The sequence below is a fragment of the Belonocnema kinseyi genome, chromosome 8, assembly GCF_010883055.1.
Source record: "Belonocnema kinseyi isolate 2016_QV_RU_SX_M_011 chromosome 8, B_treatae_v1, whole genome shotgun sequence".
Lineage (NCBI taxonomy): Eukaryota > Metazoa > Arthropoda > Insecta > Hymenoptera > Cynipidae > Belonocnema > Belonocnema kinseyi.
In genome coordinates, this window is record NC_046664.1 from 98,742,953 (window position 1) to 98,754,408 (window position 11,456).

Below are 11,456 nucleotides of genomic sequence, written 5' to 3' on the forward strand. Positions count from 1 at the left end.
TCCCTCCGTGTTCTTAGGGTCCACGAGGCTTTTGCTGGATCGTCGTATTGATTCCTTTATAGACTGTAACCACCTATCTCACGGTTGTGAGACGTGGTTATAGCTGAAATTTTACCGCGATTTCGCTGGAAGCGGGTGCAATTTTTCAGATTAGCACCCGCTCCCGGCGAAATCCTGCGGTTGTCCTTATGATAAATTTTTAATTATATATATAATATACTTCAGTACCGTCAGAAAAGTTCCCGTAATAATGGAGGGTTCCCCTCAGGTCTAGAGATGGGACCACGAAGGAATAATAAGGAGACCTAACTCCGTTTCGCCACTTGGCAATAGAAACATTACCGTAAGTGGTATGCAAATTACAGGAAGATCTTCGATTTGAGTGCGCAGTTGTTCTCTTCCTATACATGAAAAAGTGTGTGAGTGAGAAAGTTTATCAAATTGACGTAAGTTAGAGAGGTTCTGTTTGTTTGTTTTGATGCAAGTGTCAAAAATGTTGTGTTCTAAGCCATGAGGTATCAAGTTCCGGGTTGTGGTGGAATCATCGAAACCCGTAGATTCCGAATTATTATGTTTTAGGCTGTTAACTATTAAGTTTAAAAAAATCTTTTTCTAAATTTTAATCCGAAAGCTTAACAAAGGACCCTTAAGTGTCGGCTACTCTATTGATATAGCCTATCTGCTTGTTCTTTATGATCGAATTCTTATTTCAATTTCAGCCTCTCTGCTTGTTATTTAAGATCTATTTTTATTTCAATTTCAGAAAGGACATTTTAAAGCCTTTAAAACATTTAAACGAGCTACCTGGACCTTTAAAATTTAAATATATCTACCTGAGTGCCTGCGGAGAATTTCTCAGAGCTTCTCAAAGCCTTGACAATCTTTAGCCTATTTATCATATTACAAATTTAAAAGGTACTTACCCATACGTTTCCTTCTCAAAGTCTGTTCACACATTTTTCAAACAAGTACCGAAAATAATGTTTATATATTTATTTTGTGCATCTTTCGTATGATGATCAACAAAAGAACAGAACCTCTCTAACTTACGTCAATTTGACAAACTTTCTAACTCACACACTTCTCCATGTATAGGAAGAGGACAACTGCGCACCTGCGCACTCAAATCTAAGATCTTCCTGTATTGTGCCTACCACTTACGGTAATGTTTCTATTGCCAGTTTCAGATGGCTTCCCACTGGCAGTTGGGTCTCCTTATTATTCCTTCGTGGATGGGACCTTACCTAGTGATGGGACTGACAACGTGCTGACCGTCATTTAATCGTCATTTACCGGTAATGTATTGTACATGGGTAAATGTGGTAAAACTCGAAATATGAAGAAATAACTAATTAAATACATTTTTTAAGCATTTTTGCACACCATCCGAATTAAAGTGCATAAAGCACTGTAAGGTAAGGAAAAAAGAGACTGTATATAATAATTAAATACATGGTCGATGTGCAATATAACTTTAAAGAATTTTAAGTAATTAATTTAAAATTTATTTGCAAAAATTCAAAGATTTTAAGGATTCTCAAGAGATTTAAAGGAATTTCAGAATATTTTAAAGATTTTACGTGATTAAAATAAATTTTAGTCAATTTCGAGATACTTCGAAGGATTTGAAATGATTGCAAAGAATTTGAAGGCATTTAAAAAAAAGTCGGAGAAGTTTAAGGATTGTCAAGAAGTCGTATATGATTTCTAAGAAGGATCACAGTCTTTGAAAATTTTTGTTTTCTGAAAGTGCAAGAATAATCTCTTGACATATTTGAAAAACACACCTTAACGAAGTACCAAAATTCAACAATTTTAAGGGCATGTGATACTTACAGTTTCCCCGACTTTTTTTCCACAAAAATGAAAATTTTCAAAAACTGAATTCGGAGATGCTATAAAATATCATAACGGATGTCCCCGGACTCTTTTTTGAGGGATAATAACAAAAAAATGTATTGTGCTAAATAAAAATTTTATGCATATGTATTGTTTTGAGGTTACGTCGTTTTTCATCTCTGCGTTTCCGATAATCTGGAAATTATTTATGAAATAAACTTTTTTGATTGCCTGCAAAAAGGGTTAGTTCCGGGAGATTAGTTACTATGTTTATTTGGAAGTCCAAAGTTTTCGACCAAAAATATTGTATAGTTTGGAAGTAACGCACAGGAGAATTGTAACATACATAACCTCCCAATGTACATACGTTGGCATGTTCTTTATCATTTCCCAAATTGTTAAGACAAAATATTGATTATTAAAGAAAAAAAGCCGTCGGAACCTAAAACTGGTAGAATCGATACTAATTCCTAAGCGCTATGCAAATTAATCAGATTTTACTAAATTAAAACTTTTTTGAATTAAACCAAAAAAAAGTGTGTGGGGGCGTCCGTTAGCATGGTCGCTATCATGTCCCAAATTTTTAAGACAAAATATTGATTATTAAAGAAAAAAAGCCGTCGGAACCTAAAACTGGTAAAATCGACAATTTTCTAAGTATCACATGCCCTTAACCGCCAACTATCCAAACAATGGAACCTAACCATAATCACGGCACATTATATTTGTTCTTGATAGATTGTCCAAATCGCACACTTGCACAATTGCTAACAACAATTAAAAAATGACTTTTCTATCTGAGAAGCAAAGCCAAATCACGATTTTTCACTTTCTTTCGTCTACAAAAATTCATTTTAATTAAACTCCTATGTATTCAATGCTTTTCAGTCCACCAAGTGGTATGGCCTTATAGTTTTCGACGTTACCGACCGAGTATGACGTAATTTTAGAATACTCAATAAAGAGTTTAACGTGAAAATTTACAATTTTCAGAATAAAAGTTTTGAATTGAAAGCATAATGAAAAAAAAGCAAAAGACACACCTTTTAATCGAGTTCGCAATATTTAACAGAAAAGTATTATGGAATCAAAAAATAAAAAAATGTAAAGGAAGTAATAGCAAATTCCGTCATCTTATTTCATGCAAATAATAACTAATAAACAATTTGAATATTTCCCATAAATTTTTAAACAATTTTCAACTATTTAAATAAATTTAACTTGTTTAAACAATTATCTATTCCCAAATATTTTTTAAATAATCTATTTTCTGGATGAAATGTAATATTTTGTCATGACTTGGAGTATTTACATTTTTTAAAAACGTTATATAATTTTTTAAACAATTCATTTTTTTTCAAAATGATTAAAAATTGAGCCAGAGATGTCTAGTTTTTTCTAAAATTGGTACCATATTCTACTTTCTAATGAATAATTACACAACTCTCACATTTTCGTCTAATGTTTAGCAAATTTCTATTTGTTTAAGGAATTATTATTTGCTCAAGCAGTTTTCAATTTGAAGGAAATTTGAAGAAAAAAATTAATTGTATAAACAATTACATAAAGCTTTTCGCAGAATTAGTACTCTTCAAAATCATTCAATATTATGTTTATTTAATAAAATACAATTTGTAAAATATTTTCTTAAGAAAAAATAATTTTTGAAAGAAATTCAGTTTGTTCGAAAAATCAAAAAATAATTAGTATATTCTTTCTATATACCGTACAGTCAGAAAAATAATTTTATGTGTTCCATTTTATATTCTTTCCCAAAAGTTTTCGAAAGAAAACTGCTTTATTGAATAAAACTTTTTTAAGCAGATAAGAATTTGTTAAACATTAGAACCAATGTAACCAAAAGATGTAATTATTCAACAAAAAGTAGCATATAATACCAACTTGAGAAAAAAGTGGGCATCCCTGTGTCTATTCCTAGATCTTCTGAAATTAAACAATAATTAATTATTTAAATAAGCACATAATTTTTTTTAATTAATTCACTTCTCCAAACAATGACTAACCACAACATTTCATTCCGAAAATACATTTTTTTTACATTTTTTGGAAAAAATAAAAGTTTAAATAAGTTACATTTATTTATATAATTACAAATTGCTTTCGAAGTCATGGGGGAAATTCAAAATGTGCATTAGTGATTATTTGTATACAAAAATGGTAGAAATTGCTGAAAATTAATAGTAATACGTAAAAATGTATTTTTTTATATTTGGGTCATATTTGTGGCCTTGTGTGTGTGTGGGGGGGGGGGCAGAAATAAAAGTTTTTAATATGGTTTTATTACGTAGATGCACCTCTTGAATCCTGAACAAATTTTTGCACGTTTCGATAATACTCTAAAGTGTGGATTTTCTTGCTCCGGAAATTAAATTTTTTTATGGGGGCGAGGGTGTCCCTAGCTGTAACTCAAAAAGCATTTTTCGAACTACACAACTACACATAACATAGAAAAATAATGAATAAAACAACGTATACACGGGTTATATCCTCAACATTTAATTTAAGCATTATATATGTGTTTTACAAACATCACAAAATTTAAACAATACAATATTTCTACATTATTCTAGTTTCTTTACAATGAAGGGCCGCTTCCCGTAACTTTTTCCGCCCTAAATCCGAATCTGGTAACAAAAACGTCCTATCACGTAAGTAAGCTTTAGCCTAGGGTTGCATATTTTGGCGGGTGGGAGGGGGCAGCTGAATTTTCGTGCTATAAATTTTCAAAAATTTTGGATTTTTATACACAGATGCTCACTTATGCAATTTATTGAGTAATTTTAAATATTACATAAATCACCCGATGCATTTTAATTTTACCTTGTATAATATACGTTATGTAATATAATTAAAAGTGCTACACGACAGCAGTTAATTTTTTAGCCTACAAAGGCGGCAAATTTCTTTTAGCCTATAGGCTAAAACCGATATTATTTTTTTATTAGTTGTTATCATATAATCCTTATAATATTCTGATAAAATAGAAAGAAAATAATAAAAATTTCATTAAATAATCAAATATATTACCACCTAGTCTTACAAGTAATAAGCTATAAATAATATTCGACCCGCAAATCTGCCTTTGCACATATTCTTTTTTCAAGCACTGTAAATGATTTCTGTTTATTCAATTAGCTCAATACTGTAGATTTTTATAATTTTAATAATGTATATATAGGTAAAAAGAAACTTCTGTTCTTAAAACAGGTTCTGAGCATTAAGAGTTTTTCATGAAATTACACTAGAATGATGTAATTTTATTTTTCATGATATTTCGGAAATAATAAAAGCTTTAAAAATTTTTTTAAACTTCAAGTAGAATTCCTTTAGAATTATAACGGCTTAATCGTACAGTTGTAACAACTTAATATCAGCATGATACTTACTATATGTAATGTTTTCCCTTCATGGTGGAAAGCTAATATATGGAAAAAGTTCTATGAAATCTTCTTCATATAGTAAACGAAAAGGCTTTTATAGAAGTTTCATAGTTACTTATTCGACTGATTGTGATTATTATTCATCCTGAACTAATATTAAACTAATTCTTCATTGAAACTTAGAAAGTACAATTTCAAAATCACCGCCTGATCTGCCTAAGTTTTGAGGTTATGATTTCGTATTTTCACGTGATTGGTGACATTTTTATATTTTAAGACAAATATTTATATGTAATTATACTTATATGGACATGAAACTTAATTTTAACCATGGATTATCATTCAACAAATCATAATTTGTCAAAAATATTAATTTTACGAGATTTACCAGCTTGACCCGTCATTACTGGTATTAACGGTAAAACTGGTAAATTTACCTGTCATACGAGGAAGGTCCCATCTCTATAAACCTTACCCGTATGACGGGTAAATTTACCAGTTTTACCGGTAATTCCAAGAATGACCGTTCAAGCTGGTAAATCTGGTAAAACTAATATTTTAAACAAATTATCATTTGTTGAATGCTAATCCATAGTGCAAATTAAGTTTCATATCCAATGAAGTATAATAACATATAAATATTTGGCTTAAGAAATAAAAATTTCACCGATCAAGTGAAAATACGAAATCATAACCTCAAAACTTAGGCAGATCAGGCGGTGATTTTAAAATTGTACTTTCTAAGCTTTAATGAAGAATTAGTTCAATATTAGTTCAGGATCAATAATCATCACAATCAGTCGAAAAAGTAACTATGAAACTTCTATAAAGGCCTATTAGTTTACTATATAAAGAAGATATCTTAGAACTTTTTCCATATATGAGCTTTCCATCATGAAGGGAACAAATTTTACATAATAAGTATCATGCTGATATTAAGTTGTTACAATTCTAAAGGAATGCTACTTGAAATTTAAAAAAAAAACTTTAAAACTTTCATTATTTCCGAAATATCATGAAAAATAAAATTACATCATTGTAGTGTAATTTCATGAAAAACTCTTAATGCTTAGAACCTTTTTTGAGAACAAAAGTTTCTTTTCACCTATATATACATTATTGAAATTATAAAAGCCTACATTATTGAGCTAATTATAGGATAAAAGAAATTTGCCGCCCTTATAGGCTAAAAAATTAACTACCCAGATAACAATTCGTGTGCACATGTTACGCGCACGTCGATGCGCGCATGACATACATGCCAAAACTCACCATGTTCGCCCACATTTTTCGATTGTAACTAAAGTGTGTGCACAAGGTGTAGCACAATGCGAGCATGTTTACAATCACCCTGTGACGAAATTTTGCGGCGCGTACAGGCGCGCAACATGAGTACCCATTGGGGGCACATAATGTTTCATTTATAAATTAACCAAGTTTATTACTTAATCCTTATAAAAGCTATAAATTGCCTTTTCAATAAGGGTGCCGTCCTGTAGGTGTAGCGCAACAGAATCACAAAGCAGAATATCATAGATGTGAAAGAGATAGAGAATCTATATTTTTTGTAATCCTGAGAGTTAAAGAGATAAATAGATCTGCCCGTCTCTTTCATTTTCGCTTTACGCCGCCATTTTCAGCGCACATGGGACTGTGCGGAACCAGTGTCTTATCACGGGCTGCGCATGTCAAAGACGCGGACTTTAACTGATTATCCGAGTTCAGTCAGTGTTAATCCTAAAAAGGAACCGGGAACTTGAAATATCAAATAAAAAAAAAACTTGATTGAGAGATATAGAAATAGTCAAAGTATTTATTAAATAAACTCTCCCACAACTGAGTCCGGATGTCACAAGTTGAGGACGCGAACTGTACTCCAAATTTTTGTGCCGAGTACAAGACCTACAGCTCAACGAGGGAAGCTGCAGACAGTTTTCGAGTAGAGTATCTTCTGCCTAGCCTCCTTTCAACCGCACTTCACACACCCCGTCACTCCACCCTCAAGCATCCATACTCTCCGATTCAGGCCCCGTCGGAGTGGGTCCACTTTCCGAAGTTAAACGATTGGAAAAGGACCCTCCCCGAAGACACGCGAACGTTTCCAGTTAAATCTGGTATTTTTATGGATATGGAAAGCGAAAGAGAGTTTCACACTCATACATTAACAACTTTCCTGAACGTGCTTAACCGAACCTAAGTAAATTGTCGAAATAGCTGTTCCTGCGATACAAATGAAATTCAAGGACTTACAGAAAGTCTTAAAAGTAAATTCACCATAAATGTATAAACCGCCCTGGCGGACCGAAGACATTTTTGTAGCTTATTTCTAAAGGCAAATAAAATACCATATTTCCTAAGTAAATGTACGCTCCATCCCAAGGTCTTTACTTAACGATTATTAGCTCTGTACGTGAGAATTTCGTATTTTCAGGAATTCTAAAATCTTCCATCGTAAACTCCTTATAACTTTCCCTACGAACTTATTCGAAAGTTCCCGCATAAGAGATTCGATTAATTTAATCGAATAAGATCGAGCGAAAAGCAATCGCGATAGTCGCTCGTTACATATCCGCCCTTATTAATAATGTTAAATAATAATTTTATGACGGAAAACGTATAACAAAAAAAATGTTCTGAAACCCTCTGCAACACTGTCATACCGTATTTACAAGTGGAAATGTCAGTTTGAGAATCCTTCATGAGATGATGAGATATTGTTGTGAATACCGAGCATGTGGTTCATATCTCAGGTATTTTAATCTACCTTCCTAAAATTCAAATGACAATAATAAAAGTTTGTTTTGAAATAATGAAATGATAATCAACATAATGAGTTATTAGTAAGCGAATACCAGTCGCTTATCTCTCACTCCTCCCCTTGTTTTGAGAGAAGTTATTTGAGAGTTAATGAAAAGTACATTATTAAAATAATAAAATATTGAAGTAAAATTACAAGGTATATATACTATAGTAGATAAAATATTCATCACGCATAATTAAATACTGTAGAAAATTCCTGACTAGTTGATTATTCATTTATATAATTATCATATTTCTATGTATGTTATTTACACTTATGACTATATAGTGTTGCAGCAGATCAAAACCTTTTTCCTCCTAATCAACATTTTCATTTACAATATTCCGGTCTGGGAATTACTTGAGGACAGCCGAAGCGCGTGAAAAATTGTTCAGCAAAGGCTGAGGCAATTGCGGTGGAATCAGTAGAACGTAATCGAATAGCCTCGGAATATTCAGTTAAACCATCCTGAATACTCAATTTCTACTTTTTCAAAGGCCTCTGAGGGTGCATCGGTAATGCGCATAGGTAATTTCGTCTTGATTCTAACAGTTTTATTTAATTTACATTCCTCACATTCCCTAATGACTTTTCTGATTGCCTCACGCATGTTCGGCCAATAGAAATTTTCGCGAATTCTAAGGTAGGTTTTTGTACATCCTTTATGGCCACCAATTGTTGATGAATGATTTTCCCTAATTATTTTTTCACGATCTGTTTCAGGTGGCTCTTCTATCTCCCCATAGCAGATAGATATCTCATGCATAAGTCGATTCTGAGGTTATGTTTTTTAGGTGTATATAGTATTTATATTATTACTATTATGTATATTATTAATGTTAATATTATAATTATAAAATATATCAGTAATTTTAATTAATAGTTGACTAACTTTTGATAGAAATAGTTAAACTTTCAACTAAAACAATTAGTTTTCTGCACCAAAAAAATTTGTTAAATTTGTTTTAAACAAAATATTTAAATTTTCAAACGAAAAATTAAATTTTCATCCAAAAAGCTAAATCGTATACTAAAAAGGAATTTTTAATAAAATACATGAACTTTGCACAAAAGAAATTTATTTTCCACCAAGTCTAATTTTCTATAAAAAATTAATGCTTAATCATAGTTAAATTTTCAAAAAAAAAAAGATTAATTTTCTTGTAATTAAAAGAAATTAATTTTTAAACAAAAATCCTACAAAACAGTTAAATTTTCAGAAAAGAAATTTTTTCAACTAAATTGATAAATCATCAACCAAAAAAAAACTAAATTTTGTAACAAAGCAGTTTAAATTAATTGACAATTCCTTGGAATCTAGTAAAATATCCTAAGATGTATCAAATCCTTTAAAATCAAATATTGAATTACTGTAATTAATTGAAAATTCCTTGGAACCTTTTAGAATACTCTCAACTATTTCGAAATCTTCAAAATCTTTTGAAAAATCTTGACATCTTTTAAATATTTTTAAGGTACTTTGGAGTTTTTTAAACAACCTTGCTATAATTAGTAAAATTCTTTGAAATTCCTTTGATTTATAAAAATGAATTAAAAATTCAGTGAAATCTTTTTAAACATACGCAAATATTTAAAATCAAACTATTTTGAAATATCTTGAAAGTTCCTTGAAAATTTAAAAATAACCTAAAATATTTCAAATCTTTTACAATGTCATAATAAATTATCGAAATAACTTAAAAATACCTTGCAATCTATTAAAATATCCTAAAATATATTAAATCTCATATTAGATCACCGTAATCAATTGAAAATTCCTTGGAACATTTACAATACTCTCAAATATTGCAATACCATCAAAATATTTTGAGTTACCTTGACTTTTTTTTGAAAGATTTTTAAACTACTAGTTTAAAATTCTTTGAAATTCCTTAAAATTAGAAAAATAGGATGAAAATTCCTTGACATCTTTTAAAACATCCTCAAATATTTAAAATCGTTAAAAATCTGTTGAAATATCTTGAAATTTTTTAATGCTCTTAAAAATGCCTTGAAATTTTAAAAATACCCTGAAATATTTCAAATCCTTTAAAATCTCATATTAAATTACTGTTATCAATAAGAATTATTCCTTGGACTCTTTAAAATTCTCTCAAATTTTTCGAATCCTTCAAAATCTTTTAAAATTACTAGGAATTTTTTTAGGATTTCTAAATTACTTTGAAATTTAAAAAAATAAGCCTTCTAAAGTTTTTTTAGTTCTTTTAAATGTATGTAAATTTTAAAAATAAATTGAAAGATCCTTGATATCTTTTAAAACATCCTCAAATATATAAAATCCTTAAAAATCTTTTGAAATCTCTTGAAATTTTGTAAATCTTTAGATTGAAATTTAAAAAAGAGAAAAGTTTCAAAACCTTAAATATTGAAATGTTTGTAGATTAGAGTTTTGAAAATGGAATCAATAAAAATTTAAAGCTTTCGAAATTTAATTTTTTAAAAATTTCAACTATTCCATAAGAATAATTTTCAACTCGATAGGATTCAAGTCTTCAAATTTAGAATTGTAAACTTGGAAGTTTATTTATGAAAAACCAATAACGATAAATAAATTGAATGCGTTCAAAATTTAAATGTATGTTTTTCAATTGTAGAATCTTTAAATAAAATTATTTCAGACTGAAATTTAGAAAACAGAAAAATTTTCTAACATTAAAAATTTAACTGTTTGTAGATTAGTTAAACTATTAAATCAAAGTTTTAATAGAAATTACTTGAGTTAAAGTTTAACTATTTCTAAAACGATTTTTGTATACAGGGTGGACACGCTGGGGCTTACATACATGGCGAGTTGAATACTACCCGAATCGCACAGCAGCAGGGGAGAAGCCATTATACAGGGGTATTTTCGTATTTCGCGCCTTTAAAATTGCATTCGGATCGGCCATTCGGCCAAGGCCGTGCATCTTCGGATCAAGTTTATGATAGTTTCCATGGTTGCGTTCGAAACTTCAAGCGGTTATGTTCAGATTCACCTGTTTTCCCTAATCGCTGTCAGTAAATGTAGGCGTTAAATTAAAGTTTACGCATGTAATATTTCATTCACTTTATTTAAAACATATCCTGTCTATTCACAACATACCTTTTTTATGCAGTAAAAATAAGCGTTAAACACCATTCACTCTTCGCTCACTGGAAGCACAGAATATTATTACTATTTTATAGTATTTGTCACTTAGCAGCCATTCTATAATGTTATTGGCACAGAAAAAAATGACGTTTACTTCTCAGTTCACATGTCTCACTTCATTATAAATAAACACTTTTAATATTTGTAATTACTATATTTTTAGGGTATTTTTACATTTTCAAGAAATTTTCGAGATATTTCAAAAGATTTTAAAGGATTTTAAATATTTTAGGATGTTTAAAAAGATTTCAATGAATTTTCAATT

At 30.0% G+C, this 11,456-nt stretch overlaps 1 long non-coding RNA gene across 1 annotated transcript; it reads left to right on the forward strand.

Moving 5' to 3' along the window:
• The first annotated feature begins 7,875 nt into the window (after positions 1-7,875).
• On the forward strand, positions 7,876-10,863 carry LOC117178915. The gene is made up of 5 exons (XR_004467841.1): positions 7,876-7,990; positions 8,329-8,568; positions 8,664-8,683; positions 8,764-8,834; positions 10,820-10,863. It is a non-coding gene; the product is annotated as an uncharacterized LOC117178915 (long non-coding RNA).
• The last annotated feature ends 593 nt before the right edge of the window (positions 10,864-11,456 follow it).